The sequence below is a fragment of the Myxine glutinosa genome, chromosome 1 (assembly GCF_964187855.1).
Source record: "Myxine glutinosa chromosome 1, kmMyxGlut1.1, whole genome shotgun sequence".
In the NCBI taxonomy this organism is placed as follows: Eukaryota; Metazoa; Chordata; class Myxini; order Myxiniformes; family Myxinidae; genus Myxine; species Myxine glutinosa.
In genome coordinates, this window is record NC_136261.1 from 146,064,023 (window position 1) to 146,076,722 (window position 12,700).

Here is a 12,700-nt window from a genome sequence, read left to right on the forward strand (position 1 = left end):
TGACTTGAAATTTGAAGAGGATTTACACATCAGCTAACTGAACTCAACCACCAACTATTTTGAGATCAGCGTATGCCAAAAGGTCAAAATAGGCCAAAGGTCAACCACTTTTTTCAAATTTCTAAAATCCTCAATTTTGATCCGATTGACTTGAAATTTGAAAAGGATTTACATATCGGCTAACTGAATTCAACCACCAACTATTTTTGAGATCAGCATAGGCCAAAAGGTCAACATAGGCCAAAGGTCAACAACAATTTCAAATTTCTAAAATCCTCAATTCTCATCCAATTGACTTGGAATTTGAATTTTATTTTCATATCGGCTAACTGAATTCAACCACAACTATTTTTGAGATCAGCGTCGGCCAAAAGGTCAACATAGGCCAAATATCAACCACTTTTTCACATTTCTAAAATCCCCAATTTTCGTCCGATTGACTTGAAATTTGAATCGGTTTTGATTTAAGCTAACTGAATTCAACCACCAACTATTTTTGAGATCAGCATAGGCCAAAGGGTCAACATAGGCCAAAGGTCAACAACAATTTCAAATTTCTAAAATCCTCAATTTTCATCTGATTCAGTTGAAATTTGAATGGGATTTACATATCAGTCAACTGAATTCAACCAACAACAATTTTTGAGATCAGTGTATGCCAAAAGGTCAACATAGGCCAATGGTCAACAACAATTTCAAATTTCTAAAATCCTCAATTTTCATCCGATTGACTCGAAATGTGAATAGTATTTACATATCGGCGAACTGAATTCAACCACCAACTATTTTTGAGATCAGCATAGGCCAAAAGGTCAACATAGGCCAAAGGTCAACCACTTTTATGAAATTTCTAAAATCCTCAATTTTCATCCGATTGACTTGAAATCTGATTAGGATTTGCATAACAGCTTGCTGAAACCAACCAGCAACTATTTTTGAGGTAAACATACGCCAAAAGGTCAACATAGGCCAAAGGTAAACCAATTTTTTCGAATTTCTAAAATCCTCAATTTTATCCGATTGATTTGATTTTGAATAGGATTTTCATTTCAGCTAACTGAATTCAACCATCAACTATTTTTGAGATCAGCATAGGCCAACAGGTGAACATAGGCCAAAGGTCAACAACAATTTCAAATTTCTAAAATCCTATATTTTCATCCGATTGACTTGGAATTTGAATGTGATTTTCATATCGGCTAACTGAATTCAACCACCAACAATTTTTGAGATCAGCATAGGCCAAAAGGTCAACATAGGCCAAAGGTCAACCACTTTTTTCAAATTTCTAAAATCCTCAATTTTCATCCAATTGACTTGAAATTTGAACAGGATTTTCATTTCAGCTAACTGAATTCAACCACCAACTATTTTTGAGATCAACATAGGCCAAAAGGTCAACATAGGCCAAAGGTCAACAACAATTTCAAATGTCTAAAATCCTAAATTTTGAATCCGATTCACTTGAAATTTGAATGGGATTTACATATAGTGGGGCGGCTTAGCCCAAATATTCAAAAGAATTGTGCATTTTGTGAAACAAGCACCAAATTTGGCACAAATGTACATTAATATGTTGCGAACATTTTCAGATATTGGGCCACTTGAAATTCCGTAATTTTTTTTTTCAAATTTTTTCAAATTTCGTAATTTCAAATTTTTCGGGTGACACCGTCACAATTTCGGTCTTCGGGGCCGGCCGATAGGCAAAGTGTGACCGGAAGGGACGAGGTTCTCCTGACCACGTGGCCCTCGATCTGGGAAGCGAGAGGCGTTCTATTAGTGGACGCGCCCCTCACGCCCGACTTTTGGGCGGCCCCGGCAGGCCGTTTGTTTTGACGTTCCGTGACAGGCCCCGCACCCCCACCTCCGGGCCGACCGGAAGCTTGTGCTGAGTACATCATACCTGAACAACTCAGTGAGGCAGAACACAGCAGTGCACACCAGGGTGACCCCTTCAGTGCATAAACCAATTAACCTGTCCACTGCAGGGCATATAGAAATGAAGTTATTTTCTGCATATAATAATAATATAAGTTCAGTTCTATATAACAATTTCTGTTATCACCACTACCACTACAACTACCACTACTACAAGCTTTGTCTGGAATTTTGTGGACTAACAGACAAACAGACATACAGACAAGCTGGGATCAAAACATTACCTCCTTCCACCATTGAGTGTAGAGGTAAACATCATGGAAATTATATCATGCCCTAGATTTAATTTATGCTTACCCGTGTATTTGCTTCACTGGTTCACAAGGTCTTTTGCATACATGTAATTCAGACTCTCGTCTTCATTGCTGACCACACAATGTTCGCAACATATTAATGTACATTTGTGCCAAATTTGGTGCTTGTATCACAAAATGCACAATTCTTTTGAATATTTGGGCTAAGCCGCCCCACTATATCGGCCGGCCTCGAAGACCGAAATTGTGACGGTGTCACCCGAAAAATTTGAAATTACGAAATTTGAAAAAATTTGAAAAAAAAAATTACGGAATTTCAAGTGGCCCAATATCTGAAAATGTTCGCAACATATTAATGTACATTTGTGCCAAATTTGGTGCTTGTATCACAAAATGCACAACAGGTTTGCTATGCTGCTACACTAATATCAGCTTACTCAATTCAACCACCAACTATTTTTGAGATCAGCATGGGCCAAAGGGTCAACATAGGTCAAAGGTCAAAAACAATTTCTAATTTCTAAAATCCTCAATTTTCATCCGATTCACTTGAAATTTGAATGGGATTTACATATCAGCAAAATGAATTCAACCACCAACTATTTTTGAGATCAACATAGGCCATAATGTCAACATTGGCCAAAGGTCAACCACTTTTTTCAAATTTCTAAAATCCTCACTTTTCATCCGATTGACTTGAAATTTGAAAAGGATTTTCATATCAGATTACTAAAACCAATCACCAACTATTTTTGAGGTCAACATAGGCCAAAAGGTCAACATAGGCCAGATTTCTAAAATTGTCAATTTTAAACCAATTAACTTAAACTTTGAAGACGATTTGCATATCAGGTCACTGAATTCAACCACTAATTATTTTTGAGGTCAAAAGGATGCTGTACTGAGTGCCATTTCACTTTGTTCTGTTTTGCCAAGTGTCACTCTATGAGTGATTTTTCATCTGGTTGTTTGGCTGTTTGTGAACACAATATCTCAAAAAATTGTGGACGGATTTGGACGAAACTTGGTGGAGGGGTTGTATGTGTGACAAGGACTAATCTAATTGATTTTGGTGAAGATTTGAATATGGATTCGGATACGATAATTATTTAATTTTTCAAGTGTTTTTCACCATTGAGAGATCTGGCGAAAAGCGATACATAACATGATATTTTAAAAATGTATGGATGACATGACAAAATTAGGTGAATGATTTGGTTAGTTGACAAGAACAAGCGGATTAGATTTTGGTACAGGTCCGAATCCAGATCCGGCCTATCATTGGGATACTGTTCAGCCTGGCGGAGGTATGCGCTCTACCGAGTACCGTTCTGGTTTTTAAACTGTTTTCGTTATTTTGAACATACGGAAGAAGAAGAAGAAGACATCTGAATACAAATGGATGCGGACGGGCTTTGCATTTTCAGATGCTTTCTGGGTACCTTTGTAGTTTGTGTTGTGTTGGGACTCAGAAGGTAGCTAAATAACACCACATTCAACCCATTAGCCAACTTCAGCCTCCATCCAATGAATATGGCTTAATCTGAAAATACTGTGATTGCATGTTCAGTTCTGGGTTTGGCTGTGCTTGCAACACCTATTGCTGCTCATTACAAGCATCTGAATATCAATGAGAAGTCTTTAGAAGAGACAAAACAGCTTAGGAATTAAAAAGCTACTTCAAATACAGCTTCAGGTTTTACATCTGTAGCCAAAATTTATTTACGAGATAACAAACCTTAAAGAGTGCTTAATAAAATAATACACACTCCTGTGTTTGATGCTGTTACCCAAAGTGCGTGAAGCGAAAAATGGGGTTAAGCAATTGGGTTTTAGCGTGATAAAAGCGGTCCGACACGTTCAAATCAATTCTTTATTAAACCACAATGGTAAAAACTCTCCAAACCCCTGCCTGGAAATCCCGCTAAAACAAAGCTAAATCATATTCACATACAACAAGACCAAAGGCAAAATGATGCCATTACAGGTTCACTTCTGGCTGTCTGTCCTGTCTGCAAACGTCAGTTTATGATCGAGGATCAACTTAATTTCAATGGAATGTTATATTTTGAACATGAATCGGAAAAGGAACCTGTAGTTTAACAGTACTTTGGCTCTGATTTTGGCCCAATTGCACTTGTGCCGAGAGGAGTGAGATCACTTTTTTTTACTCTGCCTGTCTGGCAGCTAAACAAAATGAAAAATCATTCCAAACAGGAAACGTGCTGTTTTTAGCAATGTCATAAAAGACACAAACAGCAAGCACAAATAACTAATGCAACACGTTGTTGTTGTATAGCCCTGGACAGTTCTCTCGAACCAAAGGTCAACCTAGGCCACGTGACTTCCAACGAGTTAGTGCAATGAGGATGCTCATTCTAACAAATGTTAAGCCATGGCATGTAGACAACCGATCGATCTCGCAGGAGTGACCCAGAGATGCTCCACCTCCAGGATGGTGTAGATAGAAAGAGAGAGACAAAGAAAGAAATAAAGAGAGAGACAAATAAAGAAAGAAAGAGAGAGCAAGATAGAAGAGACAAAAGAGGGAAGAGAGAGAGAGAGAGAGATAGGGGAGAGAGAGAGGGAGATAGAGAGAGATAGAGATAGAGATAGAGATAGAGATAGAGATAGAGATAGAGAGAGACTTTGACTTTTGAAGCTCTTTTATTATAAAGGTAAGAAACCCATACAAGTCATGCAAATAATAAAGTCACCACAATTCAAAACATGTGCAGCCAAACAACAACAATAAAAACACCAAACACTAAAATAAAAAACTTAACAAACCATGATCAAGTTTACAAAACCCACCCTTTGCACACCATTTTTCCACAAAGGTTTGTAAATCATCTTTCATTTGGAAAAAAGAAAATTCCATGCGTAACCTTGCCATGACTAGAGCCTTAAACACAATTACCACATCACATAAAATATCAGCATTTGCCAGGAGCTTTGCTTTTCTTGTTTTGTAGATTGCTAATTTTCCAATAGAAATTAAGAAATTAGCAAGAGCAGTCTCAGAGCGTTTTTTATAACTAAGTGGTGTTCCAAAGATAAAAACACGTGTAGAAAAAGAAAAGTTCATACGATTAAAAAAAGTTGATAAAAAACCAAAGAAGGGAAAGAGTCTTGCACAATCTACGTAAGCATGGAAAAGGTCTTCAGAAATCATACAAAAGGGGCATTCCACTGAATTATCCTCATTAAAACGATGTAATAAAACATTGGAGGGCAACACCATATGGGCGAGTCTCCAAGCAATATCACCAGTCCTTTTAACAATCGGTGAAACATACATTGCAGACCATTGCGGATGGGAGGGAGACCCAGAAGGCAGTTTCTCTTTCCATCGAGCCCCAAAAGAAAGAGGCTGTAACGAGGGAAACCGAACTGAGATACACAAACGATACAGTCTCTTTTTATCCTTGCTGGAAAGTGGCGATGAGGATAGCAAGATAGATGTTGTGGTGCTATCAGCTGGCAGGCTAGAGCTAGCACAGATCTGTGGTGGTGTACGGTGGTCACCATTGTTGGCGGTTGAGCTCAGGCCCAGGTGCCTAAAAACACACAGGATTTCCTGTAGGACCTTGGCTACGCTCCTCAAAGATCTGATGCCAGTTCTTACTTGAAGATGTCCTGCGGAGAACCAACTGTTCCTGTTACAGTCACGAAGGTCCCGAGTCGTTTTCACGCCAGCACTCACAAAACGTTGCACAAAGGCACGTGAGCGAGGAATAGCAGGAAAGAGGGCATTGTAGAAAAGGGGTTCCCGGAGGAACCTTTCACTGTTGTATGTCTCCATTTGGCGAGTTATTGAAATGGACCGCCAGACATTCAAGACATCTTGGTAAAAGTCAGGGAGCAGCGAAGCATCGACATGTTGCAGCTCCATGAAGAAGAGTTCACAATTGTACCCAAGCATGCCGGCTTGTTTTAGTATACAGTTTGCAGTCGATTTCCAGGGCAAGGCCTCCAGAAATATAAAACGACGAGCTGTGGAGACTCGGAAGGCCATCACCCGACAAAGAATGTCCACAAGCCCATGACCACCTTCTGCCAGTGGGAGGCAAATAGTCTCTGGCTTTAGCCAGTGTTTGCCATCCCAAAAGAAGTCAAGTAAACATTTTTGGATTGACGACACCAACGTTGCAGGTGGCTGCAAGGCAATCATTTTATGCCATAAGAGAGGGGCCACCAGGTTGTTAATGACCAGTGCACGACCTCGGAAAGACAAGGTCGACAAAATTCCTCTCCATCTGTTTAATTTGTTGCTGATTTTGTGGAGCAAACCATCCCAATTCCTTTTGACAAAGCCTGGGGTTCCAAGGTAAACACCGAGGTATTTCACACCTTCTTTTTCCCATGTCAAATTCATAGGGAGAATTGGAAGGGCAGAAGGTGGCGTACCGCCGACCCAAACTGCTTTGCATTTCGACCAATTAATTTGCGTTGTACATGCTTGAGAGTAAACCCGTAGGCACTCAAATAGCAGAGCAATGTCATTACTGCTGCGAACAGCAACACATACATCATCAGCATAGGCCGAAATGATAACGGGATTTTCTGAGGGAGTCACTGAAAATCCCATAAGAGAAGATCGTAAACGAATCAAAAGGGGCTCAATGCAAAGAGCGTACAATATTCCAGATAAGGGACAGCCTTGCCGAATTCCCCTCCCAATCCGCAAAGGTGAACAGAGACCATCATTGATTTTGATCAAGCTAAAAATGTGATTATACAATAAGGATACATATGAAATAAAGGATGCCCCAAAACCAAATTGCTTTAAAATGTGAAACAAATACTCATGATTAACAGAGTCAAAAGCCTTTTCTTGGTCAATAAAAAAGAGACCGGTATGTTGTTGTTGAAATGCACACACATCCCACAGGTCTCGTACCAAAAAAATGTTATCGTGCATAGATCTGTGCATAACACAGTACGATTGATCCTGATGTATAACTGTGCTTAGAACAGTCTTTACACGGTTAGCTAGCGTTTTGGCAAAAATCTTGTAATCTGTGCAGAGAAGAGAGATTGGACGCCAGTTCTGTATCAATTGCAGGTCGTTTTTCTTAGGGATAAGGCAAACAACTGCACGCCGACAACTAAGGGGTAACAATCCCTCACGCAGACTGTATAAAAACACTGAGTGCAAAGCAGGACCAAGCATGTCCCAAAAGGTTTTATAAAATTCAGCTGGTAGCCCATCAAAACCAGGAGCCTTATGATCAGCAAGGCCATCGAGCGCAGTTTTAAGTTCACCGAGAGTAATGTTCTCATCCAAGACATGCCGTTGATGCTCATCTATCTGCGGTAAATTGGTCGTAATATTCTGCATTGCAGGCACATCATTGGGCTTAAAGGAAAACACATTCTCAAAATAAGACCGAACAAAGTGAACAATCTCCGTATTATCACTAAGAATATGCCCATCACTAGCCCGAAGACTAAGCATTTGCTGGCTCGCCTTCATCGTCTTCTCAAACTTAAAGAAATCTTTACAACATGTGTCTGACGACAGTAAACTATTAACTCTCAGCCTGACTAAGGCACCAATACCATTTTCTTGAATTAATTCCTTAAGCAGAGTTTGTTTTTCAAAGAGGAGTTGACACCGTCTTTCATCACTGAGGACCTCAGCACCTTCCTGCAATCGTAGAATTTCTTGTTTCAAGGCATCAATACATAATTGTTTACTTTGAGAGCAATTGGTTTTGTATTGCTGACAGAAAACACGGATCTGCGCTTTAGCATAGTCCCACCACTGACAGAGATTTAGGAAACGATGTTGGAAATCCACAACCTTGTCCCAAAAAACCACAAAGGATGATTTAAAGAAAGGATCGCTCAGAAGTGAGGTGTTAAGAGACCAATACAGAGTGCGGCGTTTGAAGCGAGGAAAGGAAAAGCACAGTTTTACCAAAGAATGATCAGAGAAGCCTGAAGGGACAATAGCCGTATATGTCACAAGGTTGACAGCAGAGTTAGGAATATAAAATTTATCAAGACGAGCAAGTGAAAGATGATTTAGTAAAACCCGACACCAGCTAAATTGCTGCAGGTTTGGGTGTTGTTGCCGCCATACATCGTTGAGGTCATGCCGCGAAGTTATACTGGAAAGAGGCCTACTTGAAGCTGGATGTGGCTCTGCACTGTTCCTATCTAAAGTTGGGTTTAAAGTACAGTTAAAATCACCCCCTAAGCACAACAACGTATCAGAAGAGAGGTGTCTCAGGAAATTAAAGGACTGATTAAAAAAAGTTCCTCTATCTGTGCTATCACTTGGAGCATAGACGTTAACAAACATAAATCGTTGCTGATTGTATTCAAGCTCTACAGAGGCTAGATAGCCTGGTACGATTTCCTTAAAGATGGGGGGGGAGACAGACAAACGTGAACTGACAAAAAAAGCAATACCCGCACTCACAGAATCTGTATTACTAAAAAACCAAGTGCCAATCAGCTGTTGCTGCCAATCAGCCATGCAGTCTGCAGTGGCACGGGTTTCTTGCAATAAAAGTACATCAATCTTTTCCCTCCTGGCTAATTGCACAGTTTGGGACCGACGCAGCTGACTGCGCCCACCATTAATGTTCAAGCTTGCTATGTTCATAGAAACATAGGCAGCAACACAGCCATTACAGGTTTAATTCTTTCCTTGCTGTGACAAGGTACCTCTTCAGTCTTTTCAGTGATTGATCAGAAATATGAAGGGCCGCAGATTGTTGTACAACTTCCTGAGCCCCACTAATGAAGGCGTGAGTATCAACGAAGAAATCGCAGATTTTCACGCGCTTTTTACGGTAAGTTTTTTGTAGGAAATCCACGATTTCAGCAGGAGGGACGGAGCCTCCAGAGACATGCTCCGATGAGAAGTCGGCCTCACCATCACTCAGTGAGGCAACGGAAGAACCCCCATCAGAGTCACAATCATTGCATTGAGAGTCCATTGCTGAGGCAACAGGCTCATCGACGTGAAAATCTGAGACTTCAGCACTATCGCCCTGCTGACCATGAGCTTGACAAGGCTCAGCTGCCTCAATGGAGGATTCCACAGACAGATCACTAGTTCCAACACACTCACCACTCCCCACAGAGGGAGGGGTGGCACAATCAACACAAGCTTCATCAGGGGACACACATGGAGGCTCAACCTCACATGGAGGTTTACCCTCAGAACACTGGAGAGACTCAGGTGCTGTCTGGCCAACACATACATTTTCAGCATTTATCACATTACCCTCAGAGTATTCTGAAGGCGGGGGAGGTTGAGCAATTTCCTCAACTGGAGGAAACTGCTGAGGAGGAGGTCGCGCTCCACCATAACCTTCACTAACCACTTGAGCGAAGGTTGGAGGACAGGCCAAGACCTTAGTATCAGGCTCGTTGAGGTCGCTAGAAGGTGGGAGGGTTCTTTTCCTGGTTCTCTGTTTGTCTACAATGGGGTTTGCATCAGCACCACCCATACTGTTTACCTCATCGACAACGATCTCAGTAGAGCCCTGCTGTTCATCACCATTCAGGCTAGTGGCTCTATCTGCGGACTTTTTCGGGCACGAGTCTTTTAAATGACCATATTGACCACACTCAAAACAAACTAGAGACTCTGTGGAGACAAAGACCCGATAAGTGTGACCTTCGACCTTGAAAGGCAATACCGCATTTAAAGAGGTTACACCACGCGGTAAAATCATATAAACAAAACGACGAAAGGACATGACGTGTTTTAAACGGTTATTTTTCCCTCGTACAGGAACCAAAGTAACTGAAGAGACAACAGAACCAAGTTTGTTTAGTTCAGTAACCCGGTCTTTGTTCTTAAGGAACGGAGGAGCGTTAGAGAGAGAAACCCGAACTGCCGGCGTGTCGAGTGGACATACCTGAACAAACACGTCGGGAGCAAAGAATAGCCCGTGCTCGACTATTTGAGCAACCATGGGCACTGTGGAAACAAAGATTACCACGCGTTTATTCACGCGAGAAGCCGCTTTTACATTATCCAAACCGATTAACTCTCCGACCGCAAGGATAATGGCCTCCACATCGATTCCCGATGGAGGTGAGCAAACTAACCCATGCTTCCGGGTTAGCGCTTCAAGAGACGTGTAACGAGAGCTATCCGCCATCGTTTACACGTTTAAACAAAGGATAAATGTATAAAGGGTTAATGAAGCCAAAAAGCTCCAGTAAACAAACGAAAAATAAAAATATTTACGAAAAAAGAAACGGAAAAAGGATTATGATTTGTAACACGAGGCGAAAAAAACCCGAAGAGGGAACCGCCCTAAGGGGGAACTTTTACCGGTCTCACCACGTGTGCTCTCTCACTTTCTCACTCTCAAGAGGGGGGGGGGGTATGATAACGTGGAAGGGTGACACACAAAAGACGGAACAAAGGTGAGAAAAGGTAAGGGGAGGGTAAAGATACAAACCACGAGCACGGAGCTACAATGCCAAGACACGAACAGACGCCATGACACCGCACCCAACACACGAACGGCCAGCAGGGGGCACGAGAGAGAGAGAGAGAGAGAGAGAGAGAGAGAGAGAGATAGAGAGAGACTTTGACTTTTGAGTCTTTTTATTATAAAAATATAAAAAGTAACAATATACGTGTTTTACAATCAAATCAATACTGCCAACAAAAAGAAGAACCACCAAATGATCATCAAATAAGAAACATAATCAGTATCTCATAACAGTATTTTCAATTCGTTTTCTTCAACTCCACAAAAACCACCGACACACCAAGTATCAATAAAGTTTTGAAGATTTCCGGTCACGTTGGAAAAGGTAAACTCAAGTTTCAATCTTGCTGAGACCAATGCATTAAAAGACAACATGATATTGCAGTGCTCTGTCGGTTTGCCAGATAGTTTATCTTTTCTTGTTAAATAAACAGCAAGTTTCGCAGTTGCTATTAGGAAACTAAACAGTTTAGATACAGGATCTTGTTTAGGGGCAAAACAAAAGATGAAATTTCTCAAAGAAAAAGTAATATGCATTTTGTGTGCAATATAATTCAACCAATGAAACAAAGGAAATAATCGTACACAGTCTATGAATGCATGAAACAAATCTTCATTGACTGCACAGAAGGGACAACAAACAGATACAGGAGAAAAATGTCTAATAAACATGTTGGAGGGAACAATCCAGTGGGCCAAACGCCACTGGAGATCACCTGTTCTTTTGGATGTGGGCTCACTGTACATGGCTTCCCAGATAGGTTCGGAGGGGGGTCCTCCGGGTAACAATCCTTTCCATCGGGTAACTCCATTTAGCGACGGGTTCCCATTTAACAGCTTGAGGCACATCTTGTAGATGCCCTTGCTGTCCATTGTCTGGAAAAGCTTTGACCCATCGCTAACAGGGGGCAAATCGTTTTGAATGGGTTCAACAATTAATTTAGGCACTGTCGGCTCATTTGGATCTTCTTCTGTACCTCGAGTCCAAGTTAGGCCAAGTTGCCGTCCCAACTGAATCATTTTCCTCAAAATTTTTGCAATCATCCTATGGGACCAAATCCCTGTCAGGTCGGCGATTTCACTTACGGATTTCCAACCATACCCTGAGTCATGTCGGAGATGCCGCACCTTCACAATACCGGCTGCTATAAAGTGTTGGCAAAAATCTCGACTCTTTGGAATGTCGGGAAAGAGAGGGTTATAGAACAAAGGCTCGTGTGCCAGCATTTTCGTTACATATGTGTCCGCCTGACGACTCACAGAAAGGCTCTGCCAGGCATTTAAGAGGCTTTGGTAAAAAGCAGGGAGAACCGATATGTCGACATGCTGGAGGTTCATTTGAAAGAGTTCAAACCCGTACCCGAGCCTACCCGCTCGCTGCAGTACAAGGCGTGCAGGGAGCCGGCCTGGCAGATGTTCCATGTAGAGGAGACGTTGAATGGACCGCAGCCGGAAGGCCATTAGGCGGGCTTTGATGTCGACGAGGTTGTGGCCACCCTCAGCCGAGGGGCGACATATCACATCGGGTCGTAGCCAGTGGTAGCCTCCCCAGAAGAAGTCCACCAGTTTGCCCTGGAGTGCTTTGAGTAGGGCCTCCGGCGGTTGCAGGCAGATGAACTTATGCCACAACATTGTGGCAACTAAGTTGTTGATCACTAGCACACGGCCCTTGAAGGACAAATGAGGTAAAACCCTTTTCCATCGGTTCAATCTTTCTCCCACTTGCTCAATTACCCCGTCCCAATTTCTTTGAGCATACTGTGGGGAACCAAGGAATATGCCCAAGTACTTAATTCCCTCACTTCCCCACAGCAACCCTGCGGGGAGGGATGGGGGCGGCTGTGGTACAGGCTGAAGAAGGTTGCGATAAAGGGAGGGTATCCATAACGTCTTGCTCTTGTTCCAATTGATTTTTAAAGAGGAGGCAGCGTGAAACTTTGACAGGCACTCAACAACGATATCGATATCATCCTTATCTTTTACAAAGATGCAGACGTCATCCGCATAAGCACATAGGGTTAGCGGTGCACT